The sequence below is a fragment of the Delphinus delphis genome, chromosome 13 (genome assembly GCF_949987515.2).
Source record: "Delphinus delphis chromosome 13, mDelDel1.2, whole genome shotgun sequence".
In the NCBI taxonomy this organism is placed as follows: domain Eukaryota; kingdom Metazoa; phylum Chordata; class Mammalia; order Artiodactyla; family Delphinidae; genus Delphinus; species Delphinus delphis.
Genome location: NC_082695.1, coordinates 18,875,609 through 18,897,985, shown reverse-complemented (window position 1 = coordinate 18,897,985; position 22,377 = coordinate 18,875,609). Strand labels below are relative to the sequence as shown.

At 49.5% G+C, this 22,377-nt stretch overlaps 1 protein-coding gene across 3 annotated transcripts in view; it reads right to left on the bottom strand.

The window, feature by feature from the left end:
• KIAA1671 (KIAA1671 ortholog) overlaps positions 1–22,377 on the bottom strand; it is a 185,698-nt gene that overhangs the window by 132,588 nt on the left and 30,733 nt on the right. The window lies entirely within an intron of this gene.

Sequence of the window (22,377 nt, the reverse complement as noted above, 5' to 3'; positions counted from 1 at the left end):
ACAAACCGTAGGTGCTCCAAAAAATCTCCCCCGTTCCTCTGATACATGTTTACTGAGCACCTACCACGTTCACAAGGATGAATAAGAAATATCCCCTGCATCCAGGGACCTCAGAGTCTTGTGTGAGAAACACACACACGCATACACACACACAAGCGATTACAACACTGGGCAATAAACATGATGGTTTATAAAGGGGGACATGGGAGCACAGGAAAAGGAGGATTACCTGCCTAAAATTGGGAGTGGTGGTCCCGGAAGACTCAAAGAGCTGGCTAATTTGGGAGCTATTTCCCCTGGTTCTCCTGCTCAGCAGTATCTGTACATTGCATCTCTTGGAGGTCCTCACATGCCTCCTCAGGGCCTTTGCATGTGCTGTGCCTGTTCTCTGAGATATCCCTGTCACTACACACAGACGTAGGCCCTCCCCTAAGATTGCAGTCCAGACACAGCTGCCCCCCTCCAACCTAGTATAATCTCCCTCTTACGTGTCCAGAGAGACCCACAGACACTCAGCCAGACTCATAGCTACACAGCTACATTTAATAGTTCAAGATCCTTCATTTCACATCAATGGGAAGCGCCCAGGAGTCACCCTGAATCCCCAAGAGCTAGCACAGTGGCCTGGCAGGTAAGAGCACTGAGCACATAATTATTGAGTGAATAAATAAATGAATGAAGAACTATTCTCCTGGCCCTGCTCCCCACCCTTCTAAGATTCTAAATAAGGGCCAGAGTCCTGAGTTTCATGACACTAAGCAGTCTTGGTCACAAGGTGAACGAGTTCCTCTGGCTCTGGCAAGTTCTGGTGTGGCCACAGGTCAACTGCTACTGAATGACAGAACCAAGGAGCTACGAAGAGCCCAGCTGGGAGCTCAACCTGCTGACCCCGCCCAGAGGCCCCACCAGTTTCACCTGATGCACTGCCTGGGACAGGCTGCCGTCAGACACCTGCTGTGACCACATTAACCCCAGACTGTCACACCGGCTCATCCGCCCAAAGGTGGAATGAACGAACGCTTCTCTATACAGCTTTTCCTGGGAAGAACCACCACGAGCGCTGTTGCTGAACCAGGGTTGACGGCTCACAAATGTTGCCCCCACTTTGGGATCTCTGAACCCATCTCAGTAGCCAGATTGCAGGGAAGGAAAAAGGGGAAACAAGAGAAAGGCTCTTGGTCCGCACCCCTCTTAACCAGAACGGTGTCTCTGTTATCTGTAATCTCCTTTCTATCTTGGGCTCCCTCTCAAGTTTCCATTTGAAATGCCAGGCAGATGCCTGGTCTATAAATATGGTTGCATGAACGAATCAATGAAGGAATCAATCAATCAATGAACAAAGGGGGAAAAAAAAGAGTTTTTAAACCACCATAGTCGATGACTAAATAATATTTTGAACTCTTTCCCAAACCTAGAAACCCATGATTCTCAGGTTTTCCTTTAACCTGTTGTAAAATACAAGGAAACCAACTGAAATGTTCGCTTTAAAAGCTTGCTTTAAATGCATCACATATGTTATGCTTAATTTAAGAGATGTTAGTCTCTTCCAAAACATTTCAGAAGCCCACTCACACAGAGGACAGATGCTGTTTATTCCTGGGGTGGCCTCGCTCACTCTTTTTAAATATATTAGCACGATGGCCAGAGCCAGGTAAACAAGAGCTCCCTGGAGAAAGCAGGGACACCAGGTATGAGCTGTGTCTGGTTTTATCTACAAATAACCGTGAAGGTCGGCATGGGGGGACAGATGGGGAGCCAGGCTGATCTGGGAGGTCAGGAGGCTGCGGTGGACCAGGACACGGAGGATGCGGGGCAGCAGTGGGGGTAGTGGTGGGTGTACCTCTGCGGTTGCTGAACCCGCCAGGTCCACAGGCTCGATCTCCCCCATTTCCTGCGATTTCATGCAGAGAAAACCAGGTTCCTGAGGGTTGAGTCACCGAAACCGATCGTCACTGAAATTAGACAGGCGTCGTTCACGAGCATTCATTCCTCCCATCCCTCTGACCTTCCCTCTACAAGCCAGGCTCTGTGCTGGGTGCTGGCGGTGCAGCCGTGGAGCGCACAGGCTCCCAGGGGATCCGAGAGAACCTCACAGGGACGAGGCAGGAGAAGCCCTTCCATTCAGAACCCAACCATTTGGTAGCTTCTCTCTCAGATTCAGAGGCGTTGATTCATTTGAACAGCTGTTGCCAATCTTTCATAATGACACCCCTAAATCCGATCTGGGAGCTCACAGTCATTCACTCAGCCATCTCTGGGTGCCGCTTCCTGGGAATGCCACAATCTGGTGAGGACCGTGAGCCAGTCCTGCCACCTTCCAGCGTCTTCCGGAATGTGACCTGGGCTCCCAAATCTGCGGATCCATCCTGTGTGGTGCCCCGTGTGAAGGGCCAAGTGCGTGTCCAGGTCTCCCCAGGAAAGCAGGGCTGCGGTAAATGCATGGGCGTTTTCCGTCCACAGGCCCCAGAGGGAGGGGGACCAATGCCTAATATCGATGGAGTGTATGCATCCTCTCCTCTCCGTCCCCATGGCTGTGGCCCCAGCTCATTCATTCATTCATTCATTCCAATACACAGTTACTGAGCACCTACCATGTACCAGGCTCTGGGGACACAACAGTGAACAAAACATACAGAAAGCCCTGTTCCCATGGAGCTGACAATCACGAACACAGAAAAAGACAATAAACAAAATAAATAAGCAAGAGGCATAGAATGTTGTTAGGTAAGTAACTTTCTCTGCCGGTGTCTCCTCCAATCTGTTCTAGCAGCAGCCAGAGTGATTCTCTGATACGCAGGGGCCACCATGTCACTCCCCACCTCCCCACTGCCCTCTGAATGAAGATCAAACTCCTTCCCTGGGGCCTGGCAGGATCTGGATCCTCTTCATCTCTCCAGCTTCAGTCTCATGATTGACACCTCCCCCTCCATCCATCTGTCTGTCTCTCACACTCACTCACATACTTACTGCAGCACATGAACCTCAGACAGGTCACAAGACACATCATGCTTTTCCTCACCTTCCCGCCTCTACACTGCCATTTCCTACTGCCTGGTTAATCTCAGCTCCAAGCAGCCACCTCCTCCAGGAAGCCTTCCCTGATGCCCCAGGGTGGGTTCAGGTGCCTCTTCTCTGCTCTGGTATCTAACTCCCAGAGCTTCTCCCTAGCCCAGCACTGATCCCACATGTGGTGACTGCCTCTAGAGTGGGGGGAGCTCCAGGTCAGGAGGGTCCTGGGTCTGGTTCACAGCTGTACCCCCAGGATCTGATGCTGCACCGGACATAAAGTTAGTGTGCAAAAAATACCTCAAGGGAGAGCATCCCTGAAAGAAGAAAATAATAGTATCCAATGCAGGCGTGGGTGTGGGAAAACTGACATGCTCATCTGCTCCCAGGGACAATGTAAGTTACAAAAGCAATTTGGCAATATTCACTTTCCACTAATGTTACTGGAGACCCCATCAAGACTCAGGGACCACACTAAGTGACTCCGCACCTTCTGCCTTCTCCCATGTAATATTCTGAACAATCCTGTGCTTTTCAGTTTATTACCACCATTCTACAGATGAGGGAAATGAGTCAGATCTCAAGCTAGTGAGGGGTAGTGTTACAGTTGAAATCTTCGGACTATGAATCAAGTGCTTCCCCCCATATACCTCACCCCAAAAACATTCATTTATTTTTGACTCAGTAATCCCACGTCTAAAAACGTGTCCTATGGAAGGAATCTAAAGGAAGAGAAAACCATACACACAAAGATGCCCCCTGCAGTGTTGTCCATCCAAGTGCAGCAATAACGCACCCTGAACTTAGGGTGATAACTCTTATTTGAAAAAACCCAGGACTCAGAAGCCATTTGAAATGTCACAAAAGTTGCAACGTCAGCGGGTAGACCAGATCTCCAGTTCCCAGTCTGCCCACAAGTGGCACAAAAATCCCTTCACACCACATGGCCTGAGTTTGTGATCAGAAAAGATGGTTGCGGGACTTCCCTGCCTGCCAATGCAGGGGACACGGGTTCGAGCCCTGGTCCGGGAAGATCCCACATGCTGCAGAGCAACTAAGCCTGTGAGCCACAACTACTGAGCCTGCACTCTAGAGCCCGCGAGCCACAACTACTGAGCCCGTGTGCCACAACTACTGAAGCCCACGTGCCTAGAGCCCGCGCTCCTCAACAAGAGAAGCCGCTGCAATGAGAAGCCCACACACCGCAATGAAGAGTAGCCCCTGCATGCCGCACCTAGAGAAAGCCTGCGCACAGCAACGAAGACCCAGCGCAGCCAAAAGTGAAAATAAATAAATAAATAAATTTATGTTTCCAAAAGATGGCTGCCATGGCTATCACGGCAAAAACCTAGAAATAATCCACATTCTCCACAAAAGGTGAAAGTCTCTCAGCCACGTGTAAGGGGCTGTCCTGCATCTCTTGAAAGTGAGGACTGGGGACCCTGTGCAGGAAAGTGAGAAGAGCTCATGAGAATGCTGTTGGAGAGAGGGTGGCAGGTGGGTAATTTTCTGTATTCAAGGCTGTGACAACGGCAAAAATTGTTTATACAAATGGTCAAGGTCTGGAAGGGGAAAGGGACAGGTGAAAAGGAAAAGCGTCGGGGACAAGGGTGGAACTGTTATATTTTTAAATTCCTTTTCACTTTGAGATTCCTTTTTATTTCCATTAATGTTGTTTGTGCAGATTTCTTTTTAGGCCTCAATACCGGAAGTCTCCCTCTGAGCTGTGTTCTCCCCATCAATTCAAAATGTAGAGGTACCAAGGCTCCCTTCCTGCCCACTTTCAGAGCTTTCAAAAGCTGAGGATAGGGACTTCCCTGGTGGTGCAGTGGGTAAGACTCCGTGCTCCCAATGCATGGGGCCCAGTTTCGATCCCTGGTCCGGGAACTAGATCCCGCATACATGCCACAACTAAGGAGCCAGTGAGCCACAACTAAGGAGCCTGCAAGCTGCAACTAAGGAGCCCGCCTGCCTCACCTAAGACCTGACACAACCAAATAAATAAATAAATAAAATTTTTTTTTAAAAAAAAGCTGAGGATAAAGATAACTATCATTTATTAAGCACTAAGCGTGTGCCAGGAACTGTGCTAAGTGCCTTACGAATATGACTCATTTCGTCCCCTTAACAATACAAAGAAGCAGGTCCTGGGACTTCCCAGGCAGTCCAGTGCTTAAGACTGTGCTTCCACTGCAGGACATGAGGGTTCACTCCCTGGTTGGGGAACTAAGATCTCTCATGCTATGCAGCATGGCCAAAAAAAAAAAGAAGCAGGTCCTATTATGAAGTCCATCTTACAGGTGAGGAAACTGAAGCTGGAGGAGTGAATGGGTCTGCCGTGGGCAGCAGGAGGTATGCTGATCCACCCTCCCCTCCATAGGATTCCTTCCAAAGTCCACATGGGCTTAACTAGAACAAGTGCTTTTTTATGATGTTCAAATGTAAAGGACACTTCACACCCATTATGGTGTCTACCATCAAAAAAAACAGAGGGCTTCCCTGGTGGCGCAGTGGTTGAGAGTCCGCCTCCCGATGCAGGGGACACGGGTTCATGCCCCGGTCCGGGAAGATCCCACATGCCGCGGAGCGGCTGGGCCCGTGAGCCATGGCCGCTGAGCCTGCGCGTCCGGAGCCTGTGCTCCGCAACGGGAGAGGCCACAACAGTGAGAGGCCCGCGTACCGCAAAAAAAAAAAAACAAAAAACGAAAAATAATTCTGGAGATGGATGGTGGTGATGGTTGAGTGAGTGTACTTGACGCTGCTGAACTACACACTTAAAAATAGTTACGATGATAAATTTTATGCTATGTATATTTTACCACAATAAAAAAAACCCAAGAAACTAAAGACAAATAGAAAGGAAATCTAATGCTTAAGCTCTAATTACCATGTGACTCAGCTCATGGGGACCCATGTCCTTTAGGCAAATCTCCATTAAAAGCTCTCATGGTCCACACTCGGCTCTGCCCCCATCCCCGTTAGGAATGCAATGGGAAGCAAAGGAGACCCCATTCCTGATTACAATCGGGGGGTGCTCTAATAGGGGCAGAAAATGAGGCTGTAAAAGCCCAAAGGAGGAGTAGTCAGGGATGCCTTCCTGGAAGAGGTGACATCTCATCTGAGACTGGTAGGAGACAGCCAAGCAGAGGAGGAGGTTGGAGCCAGGAGAGGGAACAGCATGTGCAAAGGCCCAAAGGTACGGGAGAAACACAGTCATATAGCGCAAGCCTGTTCACTTATTCTCCTTGGGGCAACGTGGGGCTACTTGGTGAAAAGTCTGAGTGGCACAACTTTCGAAAAACCATGCACTTTTGTTGAGTCAGAGTCGCATTGGAGGGTACAAAACACTGGTACGAGAGTCAGAACTGGGTGATTTTAGTCAAGGTGATCACAGATCCTGGTTTACCTGGGACAGAACGCGTTCACTCTCAAAAGTGCCCGGGTTTGGACAATAAATTATTCCATCATCCTACATTTTTTTTTTAAACTGTGGTAGAAACCACATAACATGAAATTCATAATTTCAACCATTTCAAAGCGTGAAAGCAGTGTCATTTTGTAAATTCACGGTATTGTGCAACCATCGCCACTATCTACTTCCGAAACATTTTCACCACCCCAAAGGAAATCCCATACCCAAGAAGCAGCCACTCCCCCTCCTCCCCTTCCCCAGCCTCTGGCAACCACTACTCTGCTTTCTGTCTCTAAGGAGTTGCCATTTCTGGATATTTCAAAGAAATGGAATCACCCAATATGTCTCTCACCCTAGTTCTGGTCTCAGTTCCTCCACAAACTTGCAATGAGAGCTTGGACAAGTCCCTGCCAGATTCTGTGACTGTGGTTTGGCTCAACCCCAGGACTTATCAGGTTTGCATTATGCAACTTTTCTCTGCCCCTGGCTCATCCCCCGTGAAGCCCAGCTCTCCGAGATTCTGAGACAACTGTTCTACATCCCCTGGTCCCCCACGATTCCTTCTGAACAACTGGTGCTCAATAAAGGATTGTTAAGGGACTCAATAAAATTCTCATTCAGTGTTGACGGAAGTAGTGAGAGCTAAGTTTCCTACTCAATGTGTGTGATTCTGTAAGAACTGCCTTAATTAGTACAGCCTTGACTTCTGTGTCAATCTCAAGTTGTAATGTATTAGAATTCAGGGCATCTGACCTTTCAGACTCTGGAATACAGAGGAACAGTTTGAGGGGGCTTTTTCCCAGCTGGCCCCGTACCACAAGATATGGGTGGTACACATTCACACCCACACAAAGGGTCCTGTGGTGTAGAAAGAGTTTGGGAAATGCGAGCTCAACAGCGTGTAAACTACTGTCCTTCCCACAAGACTCTTCAGAGCCTCTGGTGAGCTAACTGGCATCTTAGACACGCCAAAGCATAATCCAAACTGCCTCGCCCCAGTACCGCTTGTCCAGGTGCAACTGCTGATTTGGAGAAAGAACGTTACAAGTGGCCTTCGTGCCTTTACTTAAACATCCGCCTTTTCAACTTGCATTGGCCTGTTCCTTCCTACTGTTTGTGCTATTTCTGGGCTGGCTACAGCACTCACCAAAACCATTAAGCAAGCAGCTTTCTTGGGTTTGTTTGTTTTTCTTGGGATCAAGGATGGGCAAACTACAGTCTGTAGGCCACATCTGGCCCACTGCCTGTTCTTGTAAATAAAGTTTTATTGGAAGACAGACACACCCATTAATTTACATGGTGGCTTCTTCCAAGGTATGAAGACAGACCGGAGTGGTTGCCACAGAGGCTGTATGGCCCAGAAAGCCTAAAATATTTACTCTCTAGCCCTTTACAGAAAGAGTTTGTGACCCCTGCTCTAGACTGTAGAGAACTCAGTCCCCTGAGAGACTGGACTCCCCCAAGGATATGACATCCCCCCTTTAAGTTATCTAAAGCTCTCACGCTTTTCTGGCGGAGACCTACGTCTTCACGAGGTCTCTTCAGGTTCTCCACATAGTAATTGCAGAAAAATTCAAAAATATAAATGAGCAAAATGTTTTTAATAATCCTATAACCCACCACCCAGAACCAACAGCCATTACTAGCATTCTGATGTCCATCCATCTGGCCATTTCTAATATAAGTGGGAACTTTTTGTCAAAACTAAAATGCAATCAGGTCATGCGTGCTGTTTAGGAACTTGTTTTGTTTAATTTCAAAATACGTCATAAATACCTTTCACATCAATAGCTACACAACTCTACAGCCGTTTCTCATGCTTTGCAGTATCCCATTACATGGATATCTCATCATTATATCGAATCCATCCTCCACTATTTTATCCTTAGGTTGTTTCCAATCTCTGACTATTAAAACCAACACTTCAATGAACACCCACGTGCAATGACTTTCCCAAGGTAAATGTTGCCTAGAAGTGGGCTGGCTGGTTCCAAGGGTGTACACTTTTTTCAGAGCTTTGGATATATGCAGAATGGAGCATACATCCATGTGTTTCCCTTCACACCTAAGGGAAACGTCCCATGCTGACTTGAGTCAAAGCTTAGGAGGCCAGGGTTCTTAACCTCTGCCCTGGGGCAGACCCAGTAAAGATGAGAAATAAACCAGGGCCCCAGGGCTGACTGTGCCATCACTGGCAGCTTTACTGGGTCTCACTTATGGCCGGACCATCATCACGCACTTGACTGTAAGATTTGCAAGGGCAATTAGAACGGCTCACAGGGAGAGGTGAGTCTGGGCCCAGCCCAGAGGCTGTGTCCAGCCTGGCGTCGGAAGGGTAGGCAGGAAGAAAGCCCTGCCCCAGAAATGACGTTCACGGCAGAGGAAATTCAACCTCAGAGCTCAGTTCAACACGACACACAGATCAATGCTGGGCTCAGAAAAATCTGAGTATAACATGCTCTCTCCTTAGGGAGCCTGAGAGGCGCATATTGCATTTCAGAAAAATAAATAAATAATTCCCTCCGAGCACAGATAGGTTTCTGGAGGAATTAGCTTATTTTGGCCCAAGAGCTGCCTTATGTTCAAACTCAAACCCTGGGAAGGTCTGATCATGTGTTCCCCAGCTCCAAAATAAATGTCTCCCACTGTCCATTGCCTTGGACAAGGTATTCAAGACCCCCCCCACCAACCCACCCACAGGCCAAAACTAACCAACATGATCTGTACTACAGGCCCTGCCCCCACTCCCAGATTTCCAAAGGTACCCCACGACCTGAGTATCTTTTTCACTTATTTCTTCTCCGTGGAGAGCCCTTTACCCACAGCACAATTTCCATTTGCCCAAATCCCACTCATGCTTTTACAGCAGACTAAGGGACACCTCTTCCAGGAAGCCTGCGCTGACTTCCTAAGCCAAAGTGTCTTCCAACCTTCTTTGGCTATTTACCTGATCATCATGCCTTGTATCAGAGATAAGCCTGACAGTCTCCCCCCGGCAAGATTTACAGATCCCTCCTGAGCCCACCCAGGACACAGACCCCTCCGGCTCTGGGTTCCCGTTCCCAGAACCTACCTGATGCCTGGCACGGGAAAGGCAGAATAGGAGAGTGCTGGGTTCCCCAGTGGTGGGAGGCAGCCCATGCGGGACACAAGATGGTCTTTGGTAACACTTAGGGTGCTTTGACATCCAGGCACAGCATGAAGCTTCTGTGAATGACATTCTGTGCAAACTGTTTCCTTTCTGATTCTCATGGGTGCCTTCTCATGCAGTTCCTGAGCCCATCTCTGCTTGGTGCCACCATGACTTTAACACCTACACTATCTGCTAATCTCCCAGGTTTAAGAAAGAAGACACAGCTCCAAGCTCAGGCCATCAGCTGCAGCAGCAAATTTTAAAATATAATTTTATTTTCATTGTATTTAATTTTACTGTTGTTTTCAATTTAAGACAAGTGACACTGGTTTGCTATTTACAGTAAGATGTTTGTAATGGTTCCTTTAAAATTTTATTTAACTTTCGGAAAAGTGAAAGTTTAAAAATAAAATGATGATACAGGGGTTATGTACAAATGGCAAAAGCCCATGTGACAGGGGCTTCCCTGGTAGCACAGTGGTTAAGAATCGCCTGCCAAGACAGGGGACACGGGTTCGAGCCCTGGTCCAGGAAGATCCCACAAGCCATGGGGCAACTAAGCCCGTGAGCCACAACTACTGAGCCTGCGTTCTAGAGCCTGCAAGCCACAACAACTGAAGTCCACGCGCCTAGAGCCCGTGCTCTGCAACAAGAGAAGCAACCGCAATGAGAAGCCCACACACCACAACGAAGAGTAGCCCCCGCTCGCCACAACTAAAGAAAGCCCCCGCGCAGCAACGAAGACCCAACGCAGCCAAAAATAAATCAATTATTTAATTAATTATTTTTTAAAAAGCCCATGTGACTGGAATTCACTGGTAAAGTGGAAAGATCATGGCATTGGAGTCAAAAACAGGCAGATGCAGCTCGTGGTGCTCCTTCCCCATTTTCCTGCCTGGAACAAAGATGTGATGCCTGGAACCAAGGCAACCATTTTGGGACCACGGGCTCACAAGTGATACTTTAAGGATAGTGACATGGAAAAGACCTTGATGACATAGCTGAGCTACTAAACTAACTGAACCGTTCTCCTCTGGATTTTTGTTGTTGTTATTGTTATGTGAAAAATAACAATGTACTATTTAAGCCATTGTTAAGGTTTCTGTTACATGAAGGCAAAAGCATTCCTAACGGACACAGGGAGTTTGGGTACAAATTTGTTAAGTGGACAAATGTCTTCTAAGTAAACACAGTGAATGTAGTAGTGCTTTTATTTATTTTTTTTTTGCGGTACGCAGGCCTCTCACCGCTGTGGCCTCTCCCGTCACGGAGCACAGGCTCCGGACGCGCAGGCTCAGCGGCCATGGCTCACGGGCCCAGCCGCTCCGCGGCATGTGGGATCCTCCCGGACCGGGGCACGAACCCGTGTCCCCTGCATCAGCAGGCAGACTCTCAACCACTGCGCCACCAGGGAAGCCCTGTAGTAGTGCTTTTGACAAGCCACTTCACCCCTGAAAGCTCAGTTTCTTCATGGGTAAATTAAGTTCAGCGATACCTACCTCAAAGGATCCGGAGGATTAAAGGAGATGGTGCATGTAAAACACCATCAGTATACCTGGCACGTACACAGTAGGTTTCTGCAAATGCATGATAAACAAATGAGCAAATAAACAAACAGAACATGAAGACTGATGGAGGGATGTGTGGGTTGGTGGGAGTTTTTCAGCTAGATTTAAAGGAATAGCTCTCTGATGAAGGAATTTGGGAGAGATAGTGATTCAGGGACTGGGTAAGTGGATACTCTTCTCAAGGCTGGTCTAAGATCCAATACCAGCCTGTCACCTACACAAGCCTTGATTAGAATCAGGCGGAAGCACCGAAGAATGTAGACACCAAAGAGCAACCCTCCCAAAACCAGGTGCAAGAAAAGCCTGAAAGGATGGTCAAGACCGAAGTGGTGTCCCAGGGATGTAAACAGTCCCAGGTCCATCCCCGGCTGCTGCACCCACCCCACTCCACCCCCACCAGCCGTTCTCATCGGGGCTCCGCCCATGGCAGTGAACCTGCAGAGACCGCTGATATGTCCTCTCCTGGTTTTCCCAGGAGGGTCACTGTGCCTCCGATACCCTTCAGGCAACCAATGACTCTTCCTCCTCATCCTCTGGGACCAGCTTCCCAGCTCCCCTGTAAACCTGTCAGGGCCTGGCGCTGCCAGCCTCGGGGCACGACAGACAGGCCCTCCTGGCACAGAACCCAGGCCTCAGTGGAGCTGAAGAAATATACCTGGCCCGGCTGCCAAAAAGAGAACCCAATGAACAATCCCAAGTTTATTCAATTGCTTTGTCCCCCAACCTATTAAGTGCTGGGCTCGGGGAAAGCTTGGTGTTAATAATTACCATCATCAGATCACGAACACTAATTGAGCACTCATTTTGTGAGTTAAATGAACTTCCCCACTTAATCCACCTTCTGGAGTGGGTCGCATGATTAGGCCCACTTGATGGATGAGGACAACGATGCCAAGGGAGGTTTAGCAATTTGCCCATGGGGTGGAGCTGGGATTTGAACTCAGGCAGCCTCCCTCCCAATCCCACCCAGTTCAATCCCACCCAGTTCATCCTGCAGCAGCCAACAGTTGCTGGGTTAAGTGCTGGCCTCCCCTCCCCTCCCCACGCCATGCCCCCACCCACCTCCACCCCTACCCCTGTGCTGGGCCCTGTTAATCTCTTCAATGACCTTCTGGGGCTGATGCTATTATTATCCCCATTCTATAGATAGGTAAACTGAGGTTTCAAAAGGCAAAGTGATTGGCTGAGGTCAACTGCTTAGTAAGTTAGCAGATCTGGGATTCCACTCAGGTGTTTGACTCCACAGTGTATACACTTTGCCATTTTGTCCTTCACGGGACCTGTCTAGCTCAGACTGGGTTTTTAGGCAAGTTTTGGGGCAAAACATCCTTGTGCTCAAAGCACAGTCTAGCTGGGGAGGCAAACACAGCTGCAGACATGGCCACAGACAGTGACCACAGCAGGGAGGTGAGACTGAGGGCCTCGGGAGGAAGGGCTTAGAGTAGACAGAATAATGCCCCCCAACGATGTCCACGTCCTGATCCCCAAAACTTGTGACTCTGTTATCTTTGCAGATGTGACCAAGCGAAGTCTCTTGAGATAGGAAAATTATCCTGGATTAGCTGGGTGGGCCCGACGTCATCACAAGGTTCCTTATGGAAGAGAGGCAAGTGGGTCAGAGTCAGAGAGAGAAAATGTGATGAAGGGAACAGGGATTAGAGCCATGCGGGGCCACAAGCCAAGGGATGCAGCAACCTCTGGAAGCTGGAAAAGGCAGGGAAATGGATGCTCCCCTAGAGCCTCTGCGAGGAACACACCCCAGCCGACCTTCACTAGACTTCTGACTTCTAGAACTATAAGGTAATAAACTTGCATTGTTGAAGCCAGTAAATTGTGGTAATTTGTTACAGCAGCAATAGGAAACTCATACAGAGCTTAAGTTGGTTGGGGAGAAAGGAAAGGGAGGACTGTCTGCAGGAGGCGGCACGGAGCTGAATGGCTACCTAAATAACCCCAAAGCTCAAGCCTCTGTGAAGTCCTTTGGGTTAGCCCCACCAGAGCCACCAAAATTCTTAACCCTCCATTCCTGCTTGTTTGGACCTTGACAGTATCAAATCCTACAAGGTAGGTCCTGGCACTGCACTTTTCCATGCAGCTACTAAAATTTAAATATCAACTGATTAAAATTAAATACAATTTTAAATTCAGTGCCTTGGTCATGCCAGTCCCATTTGAAGGGCTCAACAGGCATGGGAGGCTGGGTGCCTTACTGGGCAGTGCAGAAAGTTCTATTGGACCGCGCTGTACATTCCCAATATACAGATGTGAAACTGAGGCTCAGAGTCACAGGGGCGGGAAGGGACAAGCTGGCACTCAGTCCCCGGATCTTCTAATTTCATCCTCAGCCTTCTTAACACGGAGGAGGCCTGGGTCACAGGGCTGGCTGCCTCAACCCCAGGCCCAACCTTATTTAACTGAACCATGAATTACTCACCCACTGTCAGGAGTCATGACCTTTAGCATCACCGAGAACTGTTTATTTTGACCTCTTTCTCTCTCTGCCTTAAACGCAGGGTGAGAGGCGAGGGAGGCAGAGGAGAGGCCCCGGTTAATGAAAGGTTCTGGTTAACAACAGTTTCAGCCATTCATTACGGGCACAGAGCACTTGTGGTTTAAAGCTAGGAGTGTCACGTGTTTGAGAGATCAGCCAGTGTCCCTTTGACCCCCTAATCCATCATCTTTATCAACTGGCATACAGCGCTAAGAAAACCTCTATCTACAGGGCCAGAATGACACCATCAACACACAAGGCTAACATGGTTCAATTTCTAGGGTAACCTTTGCCACTTACAAGGATATAAGGGGCTCCTTGCCCAACAGAGGCAGTTACAAAGAGTTTCAGGGTGGCAGGGGGGAATACAATTAAAAATAAATTTTAAATTCATTCCCTGGCGGTGGCAGGCAGGGAAATGGGTGAACTGAGGGCCAGAAACGGGAGGGAGATTTCTCACTGTCTGCACCCTGGTAACTTTGCATTTTGAGCCCCGTGAATGTATTATCTGGCCAAATAAATCAGTACAAGTTAACCTGTAAACGCTTAGGTAAGATATGGACCATGGGGATCCCATTTCTTGTTTCATGTAGATGCACATGGATGGGTATATAAATATGAACACAAGGAGGCTTACAGAAAGTGTTAGAAGAGTATATAAGAAACGTTCAGAGAGGGCGACTCTAAGTGGGAGGGAGATGAGAATACAGGGGATTTTAATCTATTGGTATTTTTTTGCTTATTTATAATTTCTTAACTTTATACAATACTAATCGCAACAAAAACAGTTTCTATTTATTGAATGTGTAGCCAGTTTCCAGGTGAAACACTTTATAGGCAAAGCTTCACTTCTCCCGGCAACCTCTGAGGCAGGTAGTAGTGTTTTACTCCCATTTTATAGATGAGGAAACTGAGGCTCAGAGACACCAAGACCACGAAGCCCACCGTCTGGACTCCTTTGCTGTGCTGACTTCTGATCAAATAAATGTGCTCATGATAGAAAAAAAAGAAACGTTTTAAAAATGCTAGGTACGTGGACTTCCCTGGTGGCACAGTGGTTAAGAATCCGTCTGCCAATGCTGGGGACACGGGTTCGAGCCCTGGTCTGGGAAGATCCCACATGCCGTGGAGCAACTAAGCCCGTGCGCTACAACTACTGAGCCTGCACTCTAGAGCCCGCAAACCACAACTACTGAGCCCTCGTGCCACAACTACTGAAGCCCACGCGCCTAGAGCCCTGCTCCGCAACAAGAGAAGCCACCACAACGAGAAGCCCGTGCACCGCAAGGAAGACCCAATGCCGCCAAAAATTAATAAATAAAATAAACAAATTAAAAGAGAAATGCTAGGTACGTGAAAGCACAAAGTGAAACAGACTAAATTTCTGAATATAATACAAGTGTCAGAGAGCCCAAGCCTTTCTCGAGAAGGGTGCATCAGACACCTCAGGTGTCCTGCCTTACACTCTCAGCACCCACCCCGGGATGCAGAAGGCTGCCTACTGAAGATGGCTGCAACTCTCTGGCTTGCTTTCTGGCCATGGGAGCACAGGCCAGAAGTGCCAGTTGGGCAGTGCCCCATGTGCAGCCCTCCACCATAGACGGATGGCAACTGGTGTATCAATACCCCAGCTCCTTCCCTCTCTGGGGGAAGACTCTGAGGTGCACGTTATGCCCTGTCTCCATGACACACCCTCTATCAGCTCCTTGCCTTCCCTCTCTCACCTTCACACTCGCCTCACAGTGCTTCCTGTGAGGTAAAACAGTACAGCTTCTAGAAGGAAACACGGGAAAAACTGATCTTAAATAAAATGAAGGAAAACTTCTGTTCATCAGAAGACACCATGGAGAGAATGAAAAGGCAAGGCATGAACTGGGATAAAATATTATGTATACAAATGGTATGATATATAGTATTTCATCTATATTATGTTTATAAATATAATTTAAAATATTGTATCATATTTATACATGTGCACATGTGTATACACACACGACATATATACTTCACAAAGGACTCTATCCAGAACACATAAAGAACTCTAAACCAATACGAAAAAGACAATCTGGCTTATTGTTTGCTTTTTTTTTAAGGACAAGAGACTTGAATGGGCACTGCGCACACACAGAAAAAAATCTCCAAATGAGCGATAAGCACATGAAAAGATGCTCAACTTCACTGGTCATCCGGAAAACAAATTAAAATCACAATGAGATACTACCGGACATCTACCACAATGGCCAAAACAACAGACTGACATGTTGACCGGGGGGAAGTGGAACCGTTTTTACACTTTACACTTTAGAAAACTGTTGGGCAGAACCTACTCAAGCTGACCTGCATCTAACTTACGACCCAGCAATTCCTCTCCTGAGTATCTACCCGAAAGAAATGAGTGCTCAGGTCCACAAGAGACGTGTACACGAATGTCCACAGTAGCTTCATTCGTCATAGCCAAAACCTAGAAACCACCTAAGTGTCCATCCACGGTAGCCAGGATAAATCGCAGCATATTCATATGATGGGATATAATACAGCAACGAAAAAAACCAAACTATGGCAACATGCAAACACGCGCATAAGTTCATAGACATTACGATGAGCAAAACAAGCGGGACCCAAAAGCACTCGTACAGTAAAATTGCACTAACACGAAGTTCAGGAAATAGGCAAAACTAGCCAATGGTGATAGAAGGTAGGTCAATTTGGGGAGTATTGGCTAGGATGGGTATAATGAAGCTTTCTAGGGGCCTAGGAATGTTCTATATCTTGATATGAGTGGTGGTTACGTGCTGTGTTCATATGCAAACGTGTGTCCAGTTTACACGTAAGATTCGTGTACTTTACTGTAAGTTATGCCTGAGAAAACAAGCCCTCAAACTTCCAATGGCCTGCAGGTGCTTACGAAATGAAGCCATGCCCCTCACCACAACCCTGCCTGATGTGCCTCCCACATACCCCAGGACCTCATCTCCTACCAGGTGCCCCCTCCCATTCCCCCAGCTCCACCCAGCCTGGAGATCTCAGTTTGCTTTGGTCTGGAGGGAGTCAGGATCTGTAAGAATTCCACCCTCAGATGGGAAAGAGACCTGCAAGGAAATGCCGGTCATTTGTTTCTCCCGGGTGATGTCAGTACCCATGTGCGTTCATGCAGCAACAGCTCTCTGATGAAATGCTTCTCCTCCAGGAAGCCTTCCCAGACCTCTGCTCCCACCCCAGGTAGGCTTTCATCCCCACATCTCTCTGCTTCTTTGTGACACTGATCCTACTGTTTTAAGTCTGTTGAATTGATTGTCTTACCCCCTGAGGGCTGAGACCCTCTCTGTCCTGTTCCCTCCCCGTCTCATCATCAGAGCCTAGCAAGTCACCTGGCACATAATAGGTAAACAATAAACATTTGCTGAAACAAATAAATGTCTGAAGGAGAAAATGAGTCATTCGATGGAGGTTAAAAATGGGGTGGGGCCGGGCTTCCCTGGTGGTGCAGTGGTTGGGAGTCCGCCTGCCGATGCAGGGGATGCGGGTTCGTGCCCCGGTCCGGGAAGGTCCCACATGCCGTGGAGCGGCTGGGCCCATTAGCTGTGGCCGCTGAGCCTGCGCGTCCGGAGCCTGTGCTCTGCAACGGGAGAGGCCACAACAGTGAGAGGCCCGCATACCACAAAAAAAAAAAAAAAAAAAAGGGATGGGGCCAAAATGATTCTGCGCAACTCCCTCCAGGTATAGAAGGTGAAATCTGGGCCCAGAGAGGGTAAGTGACTTGCCTAAGGTCACACAGCCAATTAGGGACAAATGTAGCATAGAACCACCAGGAGACACTGTTGCCTTCTCCCTCCACCAGATCCCCTTCCCTGGTGCTGCACCCTCCCCACAGCTGCTATGAGGGTTGTCTGTTCACAGATACATACTTTTCCAGGAAAGCTGTCCTCCAAAAGGCCAAGACCTCCAACCCTCCCTGCAAACCCCCTACCAACCAGGGCATCCACAGCCAGTGACTCACATCTATGGGATACAAAAGGCTACTTACCCTTGCATCAAGGCAGGATTCATTCTGTGGCTCCAGAGCCCCCCAGTGGTTCAGGCGAAGCTAAACTTGGGTGAGGCCACATCCCTTCCCCTGCCCGCTCCTCCTTCCCTCACTCCCCCACTCCTGAGTGCACCCCTCCCCCATCCAATCAATGCTTCCCGTCCCAAGCTTGGTTCTCGGGAACCAAACCCTACCTAAGACAGACTCCAGGGTCTCCACTGGCCTGGACTCTGGGACAATGCACTGCCTCCCACTGGTAAGTCTAACGTGAATGACAGTGACAGACTGAGGATGGACCAGGAGCCCAGCTGTAAGGGGAGGGAATGTCCAGTGTGTGTGTGTGTGTGTGTGTGTGTGTGTGTGTGTGTGTGTGTGTGTGTGTGTGTGTGTGTGTGTGTGTGTGTGTGTGTGTGTGTGTGTGTGTGTGTGTGTGTGTGTCTGCGTGCGCATGCGTGCATGTGTGTTGGGGGAGGGTCTACCCTCTGCTCCCGAGTCCTTTCACTTTTATCTCTAAAAGATATACAGAAGGACCCCCATCAAAACCTTCTTGCTTTCAGCCACCAGCAATGAAGCTAAGAAGGGCAGAGAGGGCCCTCCCCTGAGCCACCCCTCCCAACCATGGGCTCTAAGAGCCACCTGGGCAGAAGGGGTCTGTTCCCTGATGAGTCATCAAGCCCCTCCCCTAAAGGCAATCTACCTGATCTGGTGACAGAAAACACAACCATCTCCTAAATTCGGATTAAAAACCACCTGCACTCAGTTCTTCTAGACCTTAATTTTGCTCAGGGTAATCAGCAGTTATTAAGAGCACAGAGGATGACATGCTTGGGGGACAACATGCAGGATTGGCAGCCAGGATCCCCCCATTCTCCTCGCCCTGTTCGTGTCCCTCTGTAGGACGGGGCAGAGCGTGGACTTCTAGTGTCAACCAGCTGGGCATCCAGTCCTGTCTTGATCTCACCAGCTGTGTGACCTTGGGCAAGTAACTCCACCTCTTTGAGCGTTGGCTTCCTCAAGTATAAGATGGAATCATGGGTAGGTATTTCCTGTGCTTTTGTGAGGATTAAAGGAATCACACTTGCAAAGTGCTTAGGACAACACCTGTGGGTGCCACACACATCGATGACTGTCCTCATCAATAGTAGTACTATTAACCATTTAGAGAGACTGGGACGAGGAGGGGGCCTGCGGGGCTAGACCTGTGGCCTTCGGTACAAGCGCAGGAAAGACGTGGAGAGCTGGGGGGAGGGACAGACGGACTTCGTCCAGCATCTCCGACAACACAAGGAACCAAAGAGGCTTGGGAAGTGTATACAGCAGGCGCTCAGTACACAGGAGTTCTGCTTATGATAAAACTCCTCCTCAGAAGATGAACCCAAGAAAATGACCTCCCTGGGCTCGGAGATCCTTTTACACCCAAAGTGGCAACGATGTGCAAATAGCCCCAGATCTCGGCAGAAACAGGAACAAGTAACCAACCTCTCCCTGCTCACAGCCTCTGGGCTCGTGCTCGGGTTCACCAGAGCCAGCAACCCCCTCTGTCTGCTGGAGCCAGCAGGTCCCCGCCAGAGCTTGCCAGGCCGGGCATGCCAGCCACCGAGTAAGAGCCTGCCCACTGTGGCAGATGCTGTCAGAGCCCCACCCAAACCTCCTTGGCACTGGTGGACAACTTTCTACTGCTGGTGGGACAATTTAGAAGCGTGTTTCATAGTCTCCCTGAGGTTCCCAGCATACTTCATACCCCAGCTGCCCCCAGCTGCTTTGATTGTTAGCAAAGCCTAATCGTGTCCCACCACCCAAATAAATCACTTGCCCTGGCACCCCTGACTCAGGCTATGCTTCTGGGGGAGCCCAACCTAAGATACCCGTCTTTTCCCAAAGTCACTGACTCACAAGAGATGGACGTGCTCAGAACACCCATTCTCCCCTAGGGTCTCGTGATGCGATGGTGAGACACACCCCATCGTGAAACGGTCCACAACCCACCGATGACCAAGACGGTGGGAGGTGCCAACGCATGCGCTGGCCAAATGTTTGCAAGTTGCTCTTTTACCAATCATTCAAAAGATTTATTGACCCACTATGTGCCAGGCCCCATGTTCGGGGATGGGGAGATACTGATGAACTCAAAACTCGAGGACCCTGTTTACACAGAGTTTAGAGTTGGGAAGTGGGAAAGACAGGGAATGGATAAGCCAACACGGACAAAGATGGCAGCATGTGGCAAGGGAGGTGAAGGGAATGAGGTCTGTGAAGTGAATCATGGTTGAGCCCCATGGATTGGGTGATCAAGGAAGACTTCTTGGAGGAGGTGGCATTTCAGCTGCATAACCTAAAGGATCAGAGGGAGCCAGCCAAGGGAAGACCATGAGGTCTAGAGTTGGAAAAGAGCTCAGGGCATTGAGGGAAAGGCAATTTCTGCTAACCTGGCTGGGCTGAAGTGGCAAAAAGTGGCAAGGGCTGAATCTGGACAAGGGACAATGAGCAGATCTGAGGCCACCTATGAGAGTGCACTTGGGGTTCTCCCAGAAACACCTTCCTCTCCCTGCCTCCCCTGCATCCTGATCTGCTTTCCTGAGTGGGAGAGGGTGGAGTTACCGCCTGCCTGCCAGGAGCCTCCCTGAGTCCCCCACTCCCAGGGGAGGGCGTCTCACATGTCAGCATCCTCCATCCTGTGCGTCCAGGTGAGAACTGCTGGCTCCAAGGCAGGTAGAGGGAGAGGCAGAGAGAGCTGCTTTGAGATCGGCACCTGGCAAGTGGGCATCTGACTCAGAAGAGAGCTTCGGGTTGCAGCTCACAGCGTGCAGAATCGAACTCAAATCCTGCCTTTGTGCACTCGGGCTCCTTACCTTCCTTAGCCTCAGCCCCCTCACCTGTTGAATGGGTTTGTGATCCTATCCAGTTCCAAAAGTGGCTGAGAGGTTTGCTAAGGACGTAAAAGTGCTTGGCACTGCTTATTTATTGACTCCACTTTTACTGGTCTCCTACTATGTGCCAGGCACTGTACCAGGAGCCGGGATGCACCTGTGAACAAGACGGGGCCAGCTTGGGGGTGGCAGGGGACACACATAATGTTCACACAAGTCGGCAATTACAAAGACAGGATTTTACAAGCACATAGTAGGTGTGTTCCCTTCATCTGAGACCATATCCTCCACTAAAAGCCCAGAGCCTACAGCCACAACATGGCAAGTTAAGACTCTGGTTTCCTGGCAGAGACCGGGCATGGGCATCCTTAAAGAATCCAGCTCTCTAGGGGTCAGTCTCAGCTCTGGCAGGGTCCAAGCCCTGGTCCCTACCCCTACCCGCTGGCAACATACCTAAACCCCAGAGACAACCTCTCAGGAGATCAGCTGCGGGCGTGGTCAGTTATGCCAAGGGCGGTGTCCGCCAGCGCAGGCATGAGTCATGTCCTGCTCTGTAGAGGAGGGGGAGGGGTCCCCAGACCCATGTCTGCAAAGGCTGATATGGTGTGGCCACGCCAAGGAAGGAGGGGACGCAAGGGGACAAGCATGGACAGGGCAAACCCAGGTCCCGGACCTCCCCATACTGGTGGAAATAACAAGCCCAACCACAGAACAAGCATTCACCCCATGCTTGCTGTGCGTGTCCCCAGCTCTAAAATAAACTCTGGATAGAGATCATCTCCTTGATTCCTCCCATTACCCCAGGACTACAGGTATCATGATTTTTCCCACTTAAGAAAGGAGGAAACTAAAGCTTAAGGAAATTAAAAGCCTAGTCCAAGGTCACTCATCTTGTCAAACTTCAGAGCCCAAAAGGCTGAACCGCTCTCCTGGATTGGCAGGAATGAAGACAGGGGACAATCTTAAAAATACGGAAGGGTGGGTCCCCAAAGCTGGCCTGAGTGACAGGCACTGCCTGGGCCAGGCCCTCAGCAGGACAGAGGGGCTGAGCGGTCAAGGGGAGGCCTTTGGTTGGGGCTTGTGACTTTGGCTGTGTGTCCTGAGCCTCAGCTCCCCTGCTGGGCAAAAGGGCCTGGCACACCCATCAAGCCCCAGGCCCTTCCCACAGGTGTGGCGGGAAGACCAGTCATCCAGGCTACGGCAGGAGTCCAAGGCCAGCATCCTTGAAGCTGCCCACCTGCAAGTCCAGGTCATGACTCCACCCCTCAAGGATGGGCAAGGCCAGGGCGTGAGCCAGCGCCTGCTGGGCCAGCCTGCTGACACCCAGAGGTGACCTGTTCACACTGGAGCCGGGCTGCAGGCAGTGGTTCTGTAGCCCAAAGCCAATACCAGCACCCAAGGCAGCTGGTGGCGTGTGCTCATGTCTGGCACACGTGTGTGTGTGTGTGTGTGTGTGTGTGTGTGCGCGCGTGCGTGTGTGTGTGTGTGTGTGTGTGTGCGCGCGTGTGTGTGTGGTGGGCCAGGGCTGCTGTTAGAAGCTCAGGCTCTGGAACCACCCCACCTGGGTTTATATACTGCCTCAGCCACTTCTAGTCTGTGTGATCCTGGGCAAATTACAACACCTCTCCAAGCCTCAGTTTCCTCATCTGTAATATGGGGATGATGAGAGCCTCTCTCGGGGGCTGGCTGTGAGAAGTAACTGAATTAAACTAATTAATTAAGCTAAGAGTTCAAGAAAGAACAGCTCTTACTATTTATCGTGGTGACAATGACACCTGTGGATCTCCATGGTAACCACCACTGTCATGTGGGTCCACATACATGGAGCATGTCAGTGGAGGAACTAGATGGGGTGTCATGCATCTGTGGGGGTCAT